This window comes from Nasonia vitripennis, chromosome 5 (assembly GCF_009193385.2).
Source record: "Nasonia vitripennis strain AsymCx chromosome 5, Nvit_psr_1.1, whole genome shotgun sequence".
Lineage (NCBI taxonomy): Eukaryota > Metazoa > Arthropoda > Insecta > Hymenoptera > Pteromalidae > Nasonia > Nasonia vitripennis.
Genome location: NC_045761.1, coordinates 11,969,390 through 11,984,514, shown reverse-complemented (window position 1 = coordinate 11,984,514; position 15,125 = coordinate 11,969,390). Strand labels below are relative to the sequence as shown.

Here is a 15,125-nt window from a genome sequence, read left to right as displayed (position 1 = left end):
CACCTGTATAATTTATCAGCTAGCGCGATCTACGCGGCGGAGCTTTAGGCGCGCTTGTAACGCGCTGATTGCGGGGGGCGGCTGAATTATTCTGGCGGCTCTCGATCAAGGCGAATGTTTAACTTATAATAGGACCTGCTAGCTGCAGTTGGATGCCGTTGCGGTTTCGAGAGAGTTCTCCGAGTTTAATCCCGAAAAAGCGATAAAAGCTTTCACTCCTTCTCATCGGGCGCATGCGTAAACGCGGAGCGCGCGCAGCAGGCTCTTTACTTTGAGAATTTAAAAGAGCTCTCTCGCGCTCTCTCTCCCTCTCGCTCTAACCGTTCGTGGCCGCATATCGCGCGCGATAAATGTCAACCTGGATTTCCCGATGCAATAATTCGCACCGCTGCGAATCGAAGCTCTCTCTCTCTCTCGCTCTCTACTACTCTACTCGACTGTACACTCGCTTATACATATATCTATACGTACACATAACGCGCGCAGAGTACTAGAGTCTCTCTCTCGCTCGGTCTTTCGCGAGAGCTAGGCTTCGATGTTACCTCTCTCTCTCTCTCTTCCCCTCGGGCCGGTCATTGACATCCCCGCGCACTAGCCTGCCCGCTTGCTTTCGCAGAGCGGCGACTCTAGTGCGCTACGCGAAATATCGCGTTTCCACAGCTCCTTTTTACCGCCGCCGTCGCCGCTGCTGGTCCTTTTTCTCCCCTTCGCGAGATGAGAGATGCTGGGGAAGAGGAATTTGCAACAGGAGAAAAATCGATAGCAGTCGCGCGCGCGGGACGTACACACCGCGCCGAGGCTCATCCCTGTATATAGGTATACATCGGGCTACTCGTGGTTTCTTTGCCGCAGCTTTTTGTTTACCATCGGCCACTGCTTGATGGGAAAGCAATGTCCGTTTTTCGCGGAGCAAAGAAAACTTTGATCCCGATCTGCGCGCCGAGTTTCAGCTCTCGAGTTGCTTCTTTTTTGTTTTGCCGCCGCCGTTGCATAACTGAGCTGCATCAGCGGTGCTGTGCCCTAATGGTGAACCGATGTCGGATTTCAGATGGATTTAAATTTTCAATATTGTTGGAGATATACCATATTGATTGGCTAATTTCGTCTCGCGGAATGGAGTTAGCTTGTTCTACTGTCAGCGGATGTTGCGATGTACAGTTGTACAAATTTGTAAAAATGTTATTACATTTTCAAAGCAATGCTCCCCTTTCGTTTACGACTATTCCGCGAAGCTCTTTTTCCCAATACACCTTGTATTCAGCCGAGAGCATCGATACGGCCGTATCAGTCAATTAATCCGCGGGGACAGGTTTTCCAATAGTGGAGTGCGGCTAAGAGAGAGAGAGAGAGAGAGAGAGAGAGAGAGAGAAATAACGTCAGCCGCTCGTTTACATTATCCCGCGCTCTGGAAATATATAAAGAAACGTCCATTAGCGCGCGTTTAAAACCGCGAGAGCAACACTCCGGCCCGATGAATATTGAGAAAAAGGGGTCCCCCCGACTAAGCTTCTGCGTAACTCGCGGCATTACGCAGAGGTCGGTATAACACGAGTATATGGAAATGTCGAGAAAGATAAGCTCGCGAGGATATTATTGCTCATAATCGGCGCGACCGGTTCCCCCCCTAGCTTACATCTCGATCAGAGTCTTATTAGCCAAAGAACGTCGCGACACAACATTGTGTAGCCCCGAGAGAGCTTGCCACCAGTCCTGGCCCGCGATTTCGTGAATTTAATTTTATTCTGTTGACGAAAGGAGAACGTGGTGTGTACGTAGCCTAGAAGTTCGTTCTACTCCGTAAACAGCGAGATTTTCTCTCTCTCTCTCTCCGCGCTTTCTTTGTTTCTCCGTCGTCGTCGTCTTTCTCTGTCTCGTCTACTGGCTGCAGTCGCCGGGGAAACGCGGTCGCCGTTTTCTCGCTCTAACGAGATAGCCCGAGTTTTATTGGAGTGGACTTGGCTTTAGCGGAATAGTTTCTTGCTCTGCCCCCCTCCCTAGCGCGCTGGCTTTCTGTAGCAAGCCAAAATGTAATCAACCTCCACAAAGCCTGAGGTTTTAACTTTGCTTACTCCCCAAGAATGTGCAAAAGGCATGGCATTGTTTCCTCTTTTTCTTCAGCGTCCCCCCTCCTTTGATCGCTTCGTCGCGTCTCTTTCTCTCTCTCTCTCTCGACTTGTGTATAACTTGCGCACCTCCTCGATTCGTCTCGCTTCTGACGCGTACATCATAATACACTGCCTGCTAAAATTCCTCGATACGTTAACGACGCACTTTGCCCGTGTGCTTTATCGCCGATTGTTCGCTCTTTTACTGCCGGCGTGTATCTTTTTATCGGATTAATCCGACTCTCGATTATTTATGTAATTCACCGCGCGCTGAGAGAGACAGAGAGAGAGAGAGAGAGAGAGACGCTCTTGCGCAACGCACACGAGGCTGTAAAAGAGTTTACTTTTGTTGCCGATGCTGCTTCTGGGCTGGTTTTATTGCCGCAACTTCGCTCTCTCATACAGAGTCCGTTATCCAAAAATCGGCTTTCTCGGCGGGGCAGAGAGTAAAACAGACGGCGCATGTTGAGAGCGCATCGAACGCGGCACTTAACTTTTTATCGGGCCTCGTTTAATTTTCGCCGTAAACCGATGTAACGCGATACGCGTACCGGGCCTCGATTTTCGCGCTTTTTCGTGTACGCATCTTTGTGCCTATGTGGAAAAACACCACCACTGGGCACGCGAGTATTAGAAAGCAGTATCGACTTTCTAGCCGAATACGGAAAAATCGCCGCGCGAAAAAGAGACATTTTCCAGCAGTTTCGCCTACGCTAACAAACTTTACATAACCATCGCTCTGCTCTAGCTCTTGCGCAGCAGTTTCCAACTCGATCCTTTCGATCGATAATTCCTGCCGCGCGCATACGCGCTCAAAGTGAATTCTACCCTTTGTCCTTTTACACAATGTATAATCGAGAGAGAGCTTGACCCTTCCGCGCCGGGAGAAAGTGAAAAAGCGGAGTTTTGAACGCGACTGCAAAAACTCTGCAGCAGCTCAAAGAATCCAGAGCATATAGCGCCATAGTAGTGTAAAATAAGAGAAAGAGGCTCGCGCGCGAGCCCAGGTGCAGCTGCGGTAGCGCTGTCCTGCATAATACACGCGAGAGAGAGAGAGAGAGAGAGAGAGAGAGAGAGAGAGAGAGAGAGAGAGAGCTGGCTCCGATTTGTCAATCGACGACGTGCCGCGGAGATAAGGGACAGCGTACATCTACGAATATGCGACAGCTCGCGCGCGCACGGAATTCCCTTCTGTGCTTTTTGCGGGCCGAGGTATTACGCAATTTATGGTTCCCGCGAAGCTTCTGCACGAGTCGGCGGAATCCGAAAGCCGCGCGCGGAGATTAATTATTTCGGGAAAGCGTCGACATCAGCAGCAGGACTCGATCCATACGTCACATGCGCGCATAACAATCGGAGCAGAAAAGGGTCGGCGGCGGCGGCGCCCGTCGGACACACTTTCCTACATACTCTCCGTACACACGTACATACACACGCGCGTCGTATCGAACACCTCAATTACGCCGTCCATCTACGTCCCTCTTTAGGCTCGAGCGCGCATCCGTGCAGCGTGTAGCCCGATGAATTCCCATGGGCAAGTGCTTGGCCGCGCTCTCCTATACAGCTTATGTACTCCCACACCGAGAGAGAGAGAGAGAGAGAGAGAGAGAGAGAGAGAGAGAGAGAGAGAGAGAGAGAGAGAGAGAGAGAGACAGTCTAGGTAATGCCGCGTTCGCCTGCTGTACAGAGAGAGAGAGCAAGAGAAGCATCATAAGCTCCCCCCGCGGCACGTATTTTTTTCGGGCTTTTTCGCCGCTGCTGCCCCTTTTGGGAAGCCGGTAACGAGATTCTCTACGCCGATAGCTCCCTGCAGTATACTCCGCTCTCGCTCCTTTCTATGGGGTTTTGTTTTTAGAAGAGAGAGAGAGCGAGAGAGATCCTCCGCTGCTCTGCATTATGCATTTTCGCGGGAGAGAGATCGGGGGTGTGCGAAAAAAGCGCGAACGTGCTCCGCGGGGACGGGAGATGTTTCTCAATTTTCGAGGGGGCAAACATCCATCCATCACGCTCCGGGCTGCGATCTGCGTTTGCACAGCCGCCGGTGGCGCGCGCGCGCGCGTGAATTAACTCGGAGGAATTCTCCGTAGACGTGTACAGGTAACAACAATAACACCGCAAGAGGAAATCCATCGGAGAAGCGATCGCCGATGAAATGCCTCGCCGCGAGATCGTTATCCGCTCGCGGATTCCCGAGAGACATTAATAAGGTTTAATTAGCCGTGGAGGAAAAACCGGTAACACCGGACACGCCGATCTCTCCCTCCCTCTCACTCTCGCGAGTTTACACAAGTTGCATTGTCGAAAGAGTCGCATAAAGGCGCCGAGGAGCAAGAAAGATCGCGTCGACTTACCGATCGTCCTCAGCTCCGCTAGGCGGTCAGCGGCGCGCATCGCGATGCAGCAGCATCTCTCCGCTCCTCTCCTCTCTCCGCCACTCGCTCTCTCTCTCTCTCCCCCAGGTGCGTTGAACCTGGCTCCGAGAGGGACTTCTCTCCTTCTCCGCGCTCGGTTCGCGGATCCGTGTGTGCTGCCGCGCACTGTCTCTCTGTCTTATATATCGTACTCGACGCCGCGTGCACACACTCGGGAGCTTGTCGCGCACTGGGGCTTGTGTTTATTATATTGTACGTGCACAGAACGATCGTGAGTATCGGATGCACAGTCAGCTATACGTGCAGAGTTGTATTCAACCTTGTGTATGGCAAAAATTCGAGGGAGGGCGCGCGTGCTCTCGATGCAGAGTCCCGCGCTCAACTGGTCTACTCGTCCTCGACTGCTCGGCGGCGGCGTTCGGGCTCCCTCTACTCTCGCGGCGGCGGCGGCGGCGGCGGCGGTGGCGACGGCGACGACCAATGGGCGAGCGCCTCGCCGCCGGAGACCGGATGATACGCGCGCGCGGGGAAAGAGAGAGAGAGAGAGAGAGAGCGTTGTTGGCGACGACGCGAGTTCCTTCTCTCTTTTTCCGCGAGACCGTCCCTTTTCTCGGCGCACTGAAAGTCTCTCCTCGTCGTCGTCTGGGACTGCGCTGCTGCTCTCCTCCCGCGCGTATATACATCTTTGTCTCAGAGCTCTGACTTTGATTTCGTATATAACGCGAGTGCAGAGTACGCGCGAGAGGACGTTCCTCTTCATTACGCCGCTCCACGCGCGCGCGCGCCCGCGTTATCTCGCGCCGCTGACGTCCACCTGGATGCTGCCGCGCGCAATTATATCGTTTTTTTCGCTGCTTAGCTCTCTCTTCTTTTTCCCCGCGACTCCCTCGCTACAGCCGGGCTATCTCGGCTTTAAACACCTCTTTGTAGCCGGCCACGCTCTCGTATATCCAGTCTGTGTTTTTCACCCTTTCTTCCTCTCTCATTTGTCTTTCTCTCTCTCTCTCTCTCTCTCTCTCTCTCTCTCTCGTCGCTATCTCCGCATCTCCGCGCACGCCCGGCGTCTCTCTCTCCTGCACCTTTTCCACTCCTTTCTTCGCCTCCTCCTCTCTTCGCGAGCTCGCGCCTAGAGTATGCGATTTGTTTTTCTCTCTCTCTCTCTCTCTCTCTCTCTCTCTCTCTCTCTCTCTCGCTGCGCCGCAGAGCAGAAGAATCCGTGTCCGCAGACGTGCGTGTACAATCCCGCCTAAAACGCTGTTCATGTAAATCACTTGCGTTAAGTATCTGAATTGCCGGGACGTGAATGGAAACGCAAGGGAGCGCGTGTGTACACACTACACACACTCGTCGCGCAGCCGATGGCCTGTGCCATGCTATAGAGAAAATAACGCTCGCAGCGCGCGTTATTTATAAACTAGGCAGCGATATTATATTCAAAATAATTAGTCCCGACGAGAGGGAGCAGGAGTCGAGTGAAAATTAACTTGGTTGACCGAGCCGGCTCTCCCTCTTTTCCGCCTTTTTGGCTTTTGTTCTTCACGCTCGAGTGCCCCATTGGGACGAAAAATCAGCAGTCGGCGAGCAGCGCGAGAACTTTTTTTTTTTTTTTCATTCTGCTCAACGAGCGGGAACGTACACGCGGTGTGCTCTGGTCCCCTTCCCCGCGCGCGTCAAACTCGTTTTAATAGGAGTAGAGAATACCTCCTCGGTGAATGCAGTCCGAGTTCTCCCTCTCTCTTTCTCGGATACAATGATACGTGCACAGTCGCTTGGGCGTCTAACGAGTGGGGATTTTCGGTACAGAGCGAGATGAGGGAATTATTAATTCGACGTCAGCGGTGCGCGGCTGAAACTTTGATACACACGTGCGCGCGCGCGCGCGCGCCGAGAGACTATGGCAATCTTGTAAAGTCAATCAAAAGTTCGGAAAGTGCAATCCTACGCCGACGTGTCTCTCCTGCATAGACTCTGTTTACTCTGGCGAAGTCTATCGTTTGCTCTTGCTCGCGAATATAATTGGCGGTTTCTCCGTTAACGAGCCGCTAATCAAATTTTCCCTCCCCGCGCTTTTTTCTCCCCCTACAATTAACGCAGCGCCTCTAATACCCGTCCGCGACTCGTACATCGATAGACTCGAGAGTACAATGCGATCATTAGCGTCTCGGCGCACGTGAACGTCCTCTCGTCGGGGGGAGCAATTATCCCCCATAAATAAGTAATCGCGCGCGAGCGCGTATGGTAAACACGAAAAGTCACACGTAGGTAGTCACACTCTCCGCTCGGCGCTTTGAATTACAAATCAGCGGATACGCTGCGCGAGAGAGATAGAGAGGGAGCGGAAGGAGGATAAAGCGCTCTCATTTGCACCTATAAATTCCGAGAACGTCGAGAGCTCGCGCGCTCGCCGTAATTATAACGATTGCAGCACGTGTCTCTGATTTTTATGTTTACCCAGCTGTCAATCAGGCTGTTCTCGAACCGTTATACAACGACTCCCCGCACTTTGCTACCTATATAAGATCCTTCGTTTTGGCGGCCACTTTGCGGCCCTTTTTATACACGACTTGGAGTGAGCGACCGAGCTGGGACAAAACACAAAGTGACAAGGCTCCTCTCTCTCTCTCTCTCTCTCTCTCTCTGCCTGCCTTGTGTGGGCCTGGAAAACGTCGATCTCCGCCGGAGATAAGAGAGCGGACGAGCTGCCTGGCTTTTACCTCTCGTCTTTCGCTCCGCTCCTCTCGGCCGCGACGACGACGGGAATTTCTTCATAAAGTCCGATTCCTCTCTCGCTCGGAGAGAAAGAAGAGGAGGAGGAGGACTTTTAAGAGACGACGATTTGATAAGCTCGGGCTGTATTGATTCGTTATTAATGGGACCGCCGAGAGGTTTTCGTGTACAGCTCTCTCTCTCTCTCTCTCGCGACTCTCACATAACGACGTTGTAGCCGCGACGATTATTCCTTTGTAAACACGGACTCGGGCATTGATAAGCCCCGCTCGCGCGCGGGCTCTAATGGAGCCTCGTTAGCCCGGAATTTTTATAGCGCTACCTACGACACTGCAGCACGCCGAGAGGAGGGACGCGCGCGCGCGTGAGGATGAATTATTTTCGACACGAGTTTCCGAGAGAGAGAGAGAGACGGAGATGGAATAGGAGCCGATAGTTTGAATGCTCGAGTGCAACGTGTCCTCTGAAAGGGAAACGTCGAAGGGCTCGTGAGACACGACGGATGTGTTATCTCGGCCCGAGATCGGGGAAGAAGCGCTGCATTTTTTTCTCTCTCCTGCGCGCGCTATCTCTATACCGCGTCTCGTGTTCTCCGGCGAGTTTCGGCGTGTCGTACACGAGTTTCTTGAGCTGCCGCTCGGCGTTAAACGCAAGCCACTAAACTTTCGTCTGCTGTGTATAAGCAACGCAGCGCAGCGCGTTAAAACATCAATAACCCCAGGGACCACCGCTGCGCGTTTTATCTTCCAGTCTACACCCTTCGGCCGAATTTCCTTTGCGTTATATACACACGTTTCCGCGAAGAGGGAAGGGGAGAAGAATGCAGCCAAATTAACTCACGGCCCCCGCACGCTATGCGCGCTTATAATTGATGAATACTTCTCGGCGGGCTAAAGCGCCGCGCGTTTAGAGAGCCCGATGCGTTATTAACCGCCGCTCGCGAACTTTGCGTTTACGCATGAATAAAAGAACTACTTCTCCGCCCACTTGCGCGCGCGTGTGTGTGTGCGCGCGCGCGCGAAGAGATAGCTCGTTATACAGGCGCCTATAGCAAAGGTGGAAAAGCCGTTGCGCAAGAAAAAGCGTTGCGCAACTTCTGCGCCGAGATATGCCTGCACGGTTGATTAAGCGAGCGGGAAAAAGAGGCTGAATCGATGATTATTATTCGACTTTTCGCGCGACGCGCACTGATTTATACGCACGCACCGGTGTGCAACGCGAACAGCCCGGGTGTGACGTATCCGGCTCATAAATTCGAGTTTCCAGCGAAGCCCCGAAAAGAAATTGACTTGCGACACGAGGTTCATCAGCCGCCGCCGTCGAGCGCAGAGAGAGAAGAGGAAAAACGCGCGCACATGCCTCGAGAATTAATATACGCCTTTTTCATGTCAAGCGCGTCGCGCGCGGCTCGAATTCCACGCCGGATATCATCTCGCGCGTCGATCCTCGGCAGGAAGTATAGCCGACTCGCTCTCTTTGCATCGGTCGTGTTACTACTGTGTACGTAAAGGTCAAAGACTACCGCGCGCGCGCGTGTGTGTGTGTGCGTATAGCTGCAACCGTCGGAAGGAAGAAAAAGACGCTCATTGTGCGCACATTACGATTCTATAAATCATCGGACAGAGCGCCGCGCTGATCCGACGTCTAGTCACCGGCGTCACGGTCCTCTCCCTCTCTCTCTCTCGCGCTATTATACGAGCGCATTGATCTTTTGGCGCTGGTACATAGTATATATAGTGCTATATAGTGCTCGCGCGCGCGCGAGAGAGAGAGAGAGAGAGAGAGAGAGAGAGAGAGAGAGAGCGCAGGAGCCCCGCAGGCGAAATTATAACCGGGACAAAACGGGCCAGTAGAGCCAGCTCCGCACAATGAATGGACATTAAGACGGAACCCGGTGGCTCTCGTTCTCCGTGCTAGCCTATAGCTATAGCGCGATGCAGCAGCTTGCCATTCTGCGCTCTTCGCAGAGGTGTCTTACAGTATACGTGAGCTCGCATGCGCTCGCGGGCTTAATAAGGACCGGTATGTGTTCTTCGAAGCTCTCTCTCTCTCTCTCTCTCTCTCTCTCTCCCTGTGTCTGTGTGCGTTATACGAGCGTTGCGAGCGTCGAGTTCCGTTTTGGCTCTTCTCCCTCTATGTATAAAATATGTGCCTGATGTATGTATCTCATTTTTTTCTCTCTCAGCTCGAGAGCCTTTATCCGCACGCGCGGGCAGATGCTCGCGCTAAGTGTGCCGTTGGTTATTAATTGAATCGGCGCGTATGCGATCACGTTTCGGGGATTATTAGAAAAAACGCGCCTTTTTCGCCTGCACAGAAGTTTATGGCTCTTAGCGGAAGAGCGCGTACCTTAATTGTAAATAACGCGCCGTATCGGACGCAGAAGAGAGAGAGAGAGAGAGAGAGAGAGAGAGAGAGAGAGAGAGAGAGAGCAGACACCACCCTCTCAAAGCTTCTCCGGCTTCTTTCGAGCTGCGCCCGCGCATAAACTGTTTCGTCTTGCGCTTTGCAGCAGCAGCAGCGGCTCTCCACGCTCCGCTTATCATAATGTATTTTGGGCTCGCGCGCTTCCTTGCCTCTTTATTTTTGATCGACTCGCGCGCGCGCGCGCGCGCGTGCGGGGGCTGCTGCTGCTGCTTTTGATGCTTTCCTTTTTCGCCCGTGCAGATTTATTTTTTCTTTACGACCCCGAGCTTCCTCTCCGCCTCCATATAAACGCACGCGACCGACTTCCGCTCCGAATTCGCGATTCCTCGGAGTCGGGCATACAGCGACGAAAAGCGACCTGCAATTGATTCTATATAAGTAATCGTCTAGTGGCACGGATATAGCTACGGCACGAAAGCGTAATCGCATCCATCGACGCTTGATTTGAGATAAATGTTAAATACGCCAGCAGTACAAACCGAGCGAGAGGTTTATTTATACGTGTACACGTAGTCTGCATTATGTCCTAGGATAATTATTCAGCAGCGCGTGATTCTTCAGCGCGTTCCGCGGGGCTATTCTCGCCTATTCTCGGTATTCCACGTATCAGACGGTCCGCGGCCGCTCGCGCGCTGCGGTTATATTCTTAGTACACACAAAATGATTGCAGAGCGTTGAACCGTTGTTAGCGTTTGAAGAATGACTAAAGGGCTGAGAGCACTTTATTACACGCCTGTCCCTCCTCCCCCCCCCCCCTCACGTGCTTATATTTAAATATACACACACGCACGCGCACGTCGGAGCGTTATAGAGTCGTTTTATATATTTCGGGACGTAATAATATCGCGGCCGGAATATTAGGGGGAAAATATTTAATTAATAAAGTTTACCGAGCTCTCTCCCGTACAAAATTTCCAGTTAAATGGGTACACACAAACTGGCCGCGCGAGCAGATATTGACCTGGTTCGCTTGGTCCTTGGGCCGCGAGCGCGCTGCACAATCAATTTAAACTTTTCGTCCAAGATGTACTATATGAGCGAGTGCGCTTTATCGGGAGTGGAAATCGATGCCTTGCTCCAATCACTTAAAAAATAAGCTATTTTCTCTCTCTTACTCGTTACCCGACGAGCATCGGTTCAACGAACGCGACTGACCACCGGGAGGTGTGGACAGCCGAGATAAATCTGCGGCGTCCTATCCACCACATATGGAACACGTGATTCGGATTAGTTTAAAGAGCCGCGAGTATTAATTAAAATTCCTCTCCGCAGCGCGCGGATGAGGCGAAAAAAAGTTGATTAAAAAAACAACAACAGCGAGCGCGTCGAGCGAGAAAGATCGGCCTGAAAACAAGTTAATTAGTCCTCGGCTGCGAATCCATCCCGCGTATCTATAACAACTATATCTCCGCCTATCGCGGGCTAATTATCCCCGGCGTAAAACTCCCTCCCTCTCGGTACAAAGCTCTGCAGCAGACTGCAGTGTACAGCTTCCTCTCGCGCGGAATTCCTATATACCGAGAGTGAGTGAGAAAGAGAGAGAGAGAGATTCTCGTCGGAGCGCGATACATCGCGCGCGCGCCGGCATTCCTTCGCAGAGGCATTTTCACGGCTCCATCGGGCGCACGTCGCCGGCGGCCGAGCTTCAACTCCTGCTGCTGTCCTTGATCCCCGCGACCTCGCGCCTGCTGGTCAGACGTGAGCCTATACACACGTATACGTATAAGAGAGAGAGAGAGAGAGAGAGAGAGAGAGAGAGAGAGAGAGAGAGCGAAGCGGATCTACCTGATCCGCTGCTTCCTTCGAAGGGGGCGTTCGTACAACACAGCACACACAGACACACAGGGAGGATCGTCGTGTCCGTATTCTTTGCTCTTATTCCGAATAGCGATTCTCCTTTTTAGAACGTGGAGGCAGACGAAGCAATAGGGGGATATACGACGTATCTAGAATGCGATCGGCGTTTAGCGATAAAAGCTCTTTTTACGCCGGCGCCGCTGTTTTACGTCCGCACGAACGTGTCGGATATACTCGCGCGGATGGATTCTTTTACGTACACGCTTTCGCGAGCGAGGCTGGGAGTATAGAGTGCCTATTTTCGTTTTTTGCCCCGCGATGCCTGGGATATATTGCCGTTGAGATATTTGACTTGGAAGAAAGAATCGCGACGGAGCTGGCAGGCAATACATAGATTCGATATTGCATTTTTCGAGCCGCGCATGTACGTTTTGGGGAGCAAGGAGGACGACGCGTCGAGTGGGACGCGCGGCGCAATTATTAAATTTCCGATATTGTAACGAGGTTATATCCGCGCGCAACTTTCCTACGCTGCTCTCTCCGCGAGGAGTCGGCTTTGAATGCTCGGCGTTGTGAATATTCACAAATACACCCTGGCCGCGCAAAGTTTCGGTCGCGCTACGAGCAAATCGCCGAGTTCCGGCAACTAAATACACAGCAGTTCCGCACCGTCTAAGTGCATATAAAAGCCAAGTGTGTCTCTCTCTCTCTCTCTCCCTCGGCGTGGCTGTATAGACCCGAAACTGCGCAGCTATACAGCGGGCCTTTTGAAAACTCATTTTTCCATTGTGCGAAATTTTCAATAAGCGCAAAGTGTCGCGCACACACTCGAGTGCGAGTGCGTTCTTCTCCCCCCGAATTTTTTATCGAGACCTCTCCGTATATAAGTATGCAGCCGCGCGCGGATTATGTTATTATTCAAAGCGCGCTCTAAGCGGCACAAAAGGAAGAAGAATAGTCGAATTTCACGGCGAGACTCTCGAATTCCAGCTGCTGCTGCTGCTGCACCACCTCCGTGTGTTCTAATTCCGTCTGCGGCCGCGAGAGATTTTCATCCACCCAGATGCATCGCTGGCCCGAAACTCGAGCAAGAGAGAGACTCACCTTCGGAAAACTCGTGTCGCTGACAGGGAGGGATTCTATACGGGCAGAGGCGACAATAAGCGCGCGACAGGGGAAAAGATTTCTCGAGGCTTTTAAATCACATTACGAGAGTGAGAGACGACGGCGCGTCTTTCTCCGCGCGACTACTGCGGCGATGACAAACAAGGGGCGCGCGCACGAGTGCCATACGCCGGATTTGATAAATAGGGGGCCGTTATGACGATGTCAAAAAGCCCCCGAGAGTCTTTCCACCTTTTCGAATACCTGCATGCGCGCGCGGCGTGAGAATTAGGAACAACGCGGGCTTCTTCCCCGTCGGGGCTTTGTGCTCTACAGCGGCGACGCGAATATAAGTATCGAATGTTGTTCGGCTAATGATTCTGATCGAGTTGTCGGTTCGCATTAGCGGCGGATTAAATTCTTCCCGAGCTCTCGAGTGACTCCGGGCCAAGCCCTGACCGCGCGAGCGCATGCACTGGGTCTTTTTTTCTATTTCCGCGAACCGCCGACCTGGCTAATACTCGATTCGATTAGGAGCGACGAGAGAGCCGAGGCTGGAAATTGGAAAGCCGAGTCCTGCTGGCCTCGTCTGATTTGACATCGTTATCGGCGCTGCTGAAAATTCAAACTCGTGCGTCGATTCGTTGGACGAGAGTTGTGAATTGTTTACCGCCGAGTTTCGATGCGAAGCGAAGAAAAATACACTGTCGCGCAGTAGTAGTATGTACATCATCCGTCAATTGGAGCGGAATATCGTCGCGCTGCTGCAGCGTCGGCAAACAATCGGAGCAAAACGAGCGAATTTTTAATGAATCAATCTCGACTCGTCGTCGCTCTCCCATCGGTGAAAAAAGCCTTCGGCCACAGACTGTGTACACAGGCAGCGAGTTCGAAACAGCGAACGATCGAGAGGTGATGCATACACGCGCGCAAAAATGCGAAAGAGGCCCATTAACGCGTTTGCCTTGCGACTGACAGAGTCGTTAAAGTTGCGTCGCGTCTCTCGCGGATCTCCTATGGCGAAATCACCGCCGCGAGGAAGTACGTATAATTGCGTCGAACTCGTCGTGTGCTGCTACGGCACCTGCGGTCCAGGTCGTTCCTTGCGGCGGCGGCGTGTGTGTGTGTTGTAGCCTGTCGAGCGTAGAGAGAGAGAGAGAGAGAGAGAGAGAGAGAGAGAGAGAGAGAGAGAGAGAGGGAGAGAGAGAGAGAGAGCGAGTGTACCTATGGCGCCGCCGACCAGACGTCTCGCCTGAACGGATCGAAGCTGAACTGACACAGACGCCGACGCACTTGTCGCAATTGCCGCGGACAAGCGCGCGCGCCCGGCGAGAATTTTCGGTTAGCTGCGTCTCGAAATAATTCTGGAAGATTCGCTGTTCGTCGGTCTTCGCCATGTTTGTTGTTGCATTTTTCATGAAAGTTTATTCTCGGTTTGAATTTCCTGCTGGACTGCTCGGGAAATTGAAAGAGATGAATTTTTTAATTCGCCGATGCTGCGCGCATGTTATACTTGTGCGAGAAATAGATATCGACAGTGAGACCGAAGATTTCTATAAATTTCAGGTGTACTATTTTGGCAAAAAACAAAAAAAAAAATCTAGCAGCTCACGCGTTGCAAAAGACCTTATGCGCCTTTAATTCTCCGCACGCGCGCATTATAGGCCGTGAAATTATTCATTATAGCGACGAGAGGGAGAGAGTAAGAGCTACAAGTTAAAAGCACAAGGGATATTCGTAAGCGGCAAATGAGAAAAAGCCATTAGGTATTTAGGCCTTAATTAACGCTGAGCCTGAAAAAAGCTCGCGTCACTAATTAAACGAACATCGTGTGCAGCGGGCGCGCGCTGCTGATCGCGACAGACATCGCGTCGCGCCGACTGCATAATTTCATTTGTCTCGCTCGCGGCTCTCGCTCGCTCTATACACCGGATTTCCAAAACACGAACGCGAAGCTGTATTATTAAACATTATTAAACATGACGAAGGAGCTCGTGGAATGACGAAGAGCCGGAGGAAAAAAATTAACGAGACGAAATTCGATCAAAGTCACCTGATAGCAGTCGAGGCTCGTCCGCTGCTGCAGCGTCGTGAAAAGCCATTTTTGTCCGGCAATTCCATCGAGATCATGTTGAAACGTGGTCGCGTTGCTCGATCAGGACGCCGCCGCCGTTGGGATGCTATGCTCCCCGCGCGCAGCAGCGCTTGTACGGTTTTTCGTCCTCTCCGTATAATCTCGCGCTGATCGGAATCATCCGAAATGTCATCAATTGACGTTCGCCTCGCCGCAAGAGATGGGATATCGGGATGGTCCTCGTTGGATGGATGATTCATCGTGGATTCCTTGAAAATTATGATTAATTAATCTAACGAAACGAGCGACAGCTGAAAATTTTAAAATTTAATGAATGCGTTCTCGAATCCGTTTAATTGACGTTTGGAATTAATTGTAATGCCAACTGCACGAACGCTGTTGAATATAGATGAACAGTACATCTATTATACGATGGATTTTCGATGGCGCAGAAGACAATGTGCTTCTCGGATCCGCAAAACCGATGTATACCTATAGCGGGAGGGTCATATAAATTAA

General features: G+C 52.0%; 1 protein-coding gene across 6 annotated transcripts in view; it reads right to left on the bottom strand.

The window, feature by feature from the left end:
• Positions 1–14,865, bottom strand: part of LOC100124255 (protein slit) — an 80,325-nt gene extending 65,460 nt beyond the window's left edge. For 5 of the 6 annotated variants that reach the window (XM_031932531.1, XM_001608127.5, XM_031932532.1 and 2 more), the window contains exon 1: positions 4,457–4,867. The gene's annotated coding sequence lies outside the window, so the exon portion shown is untranslated. Of the gene's footprint in view, positions 1–4,456; positions 4,868–14,585 lie in introns of those variants that run through there. The other variant, XM_031932530.1, reaches the window with a different exon arrangement.
• Between the last annotated feature and the right edge of the window lie 260 nt (positions 14,866–15,125).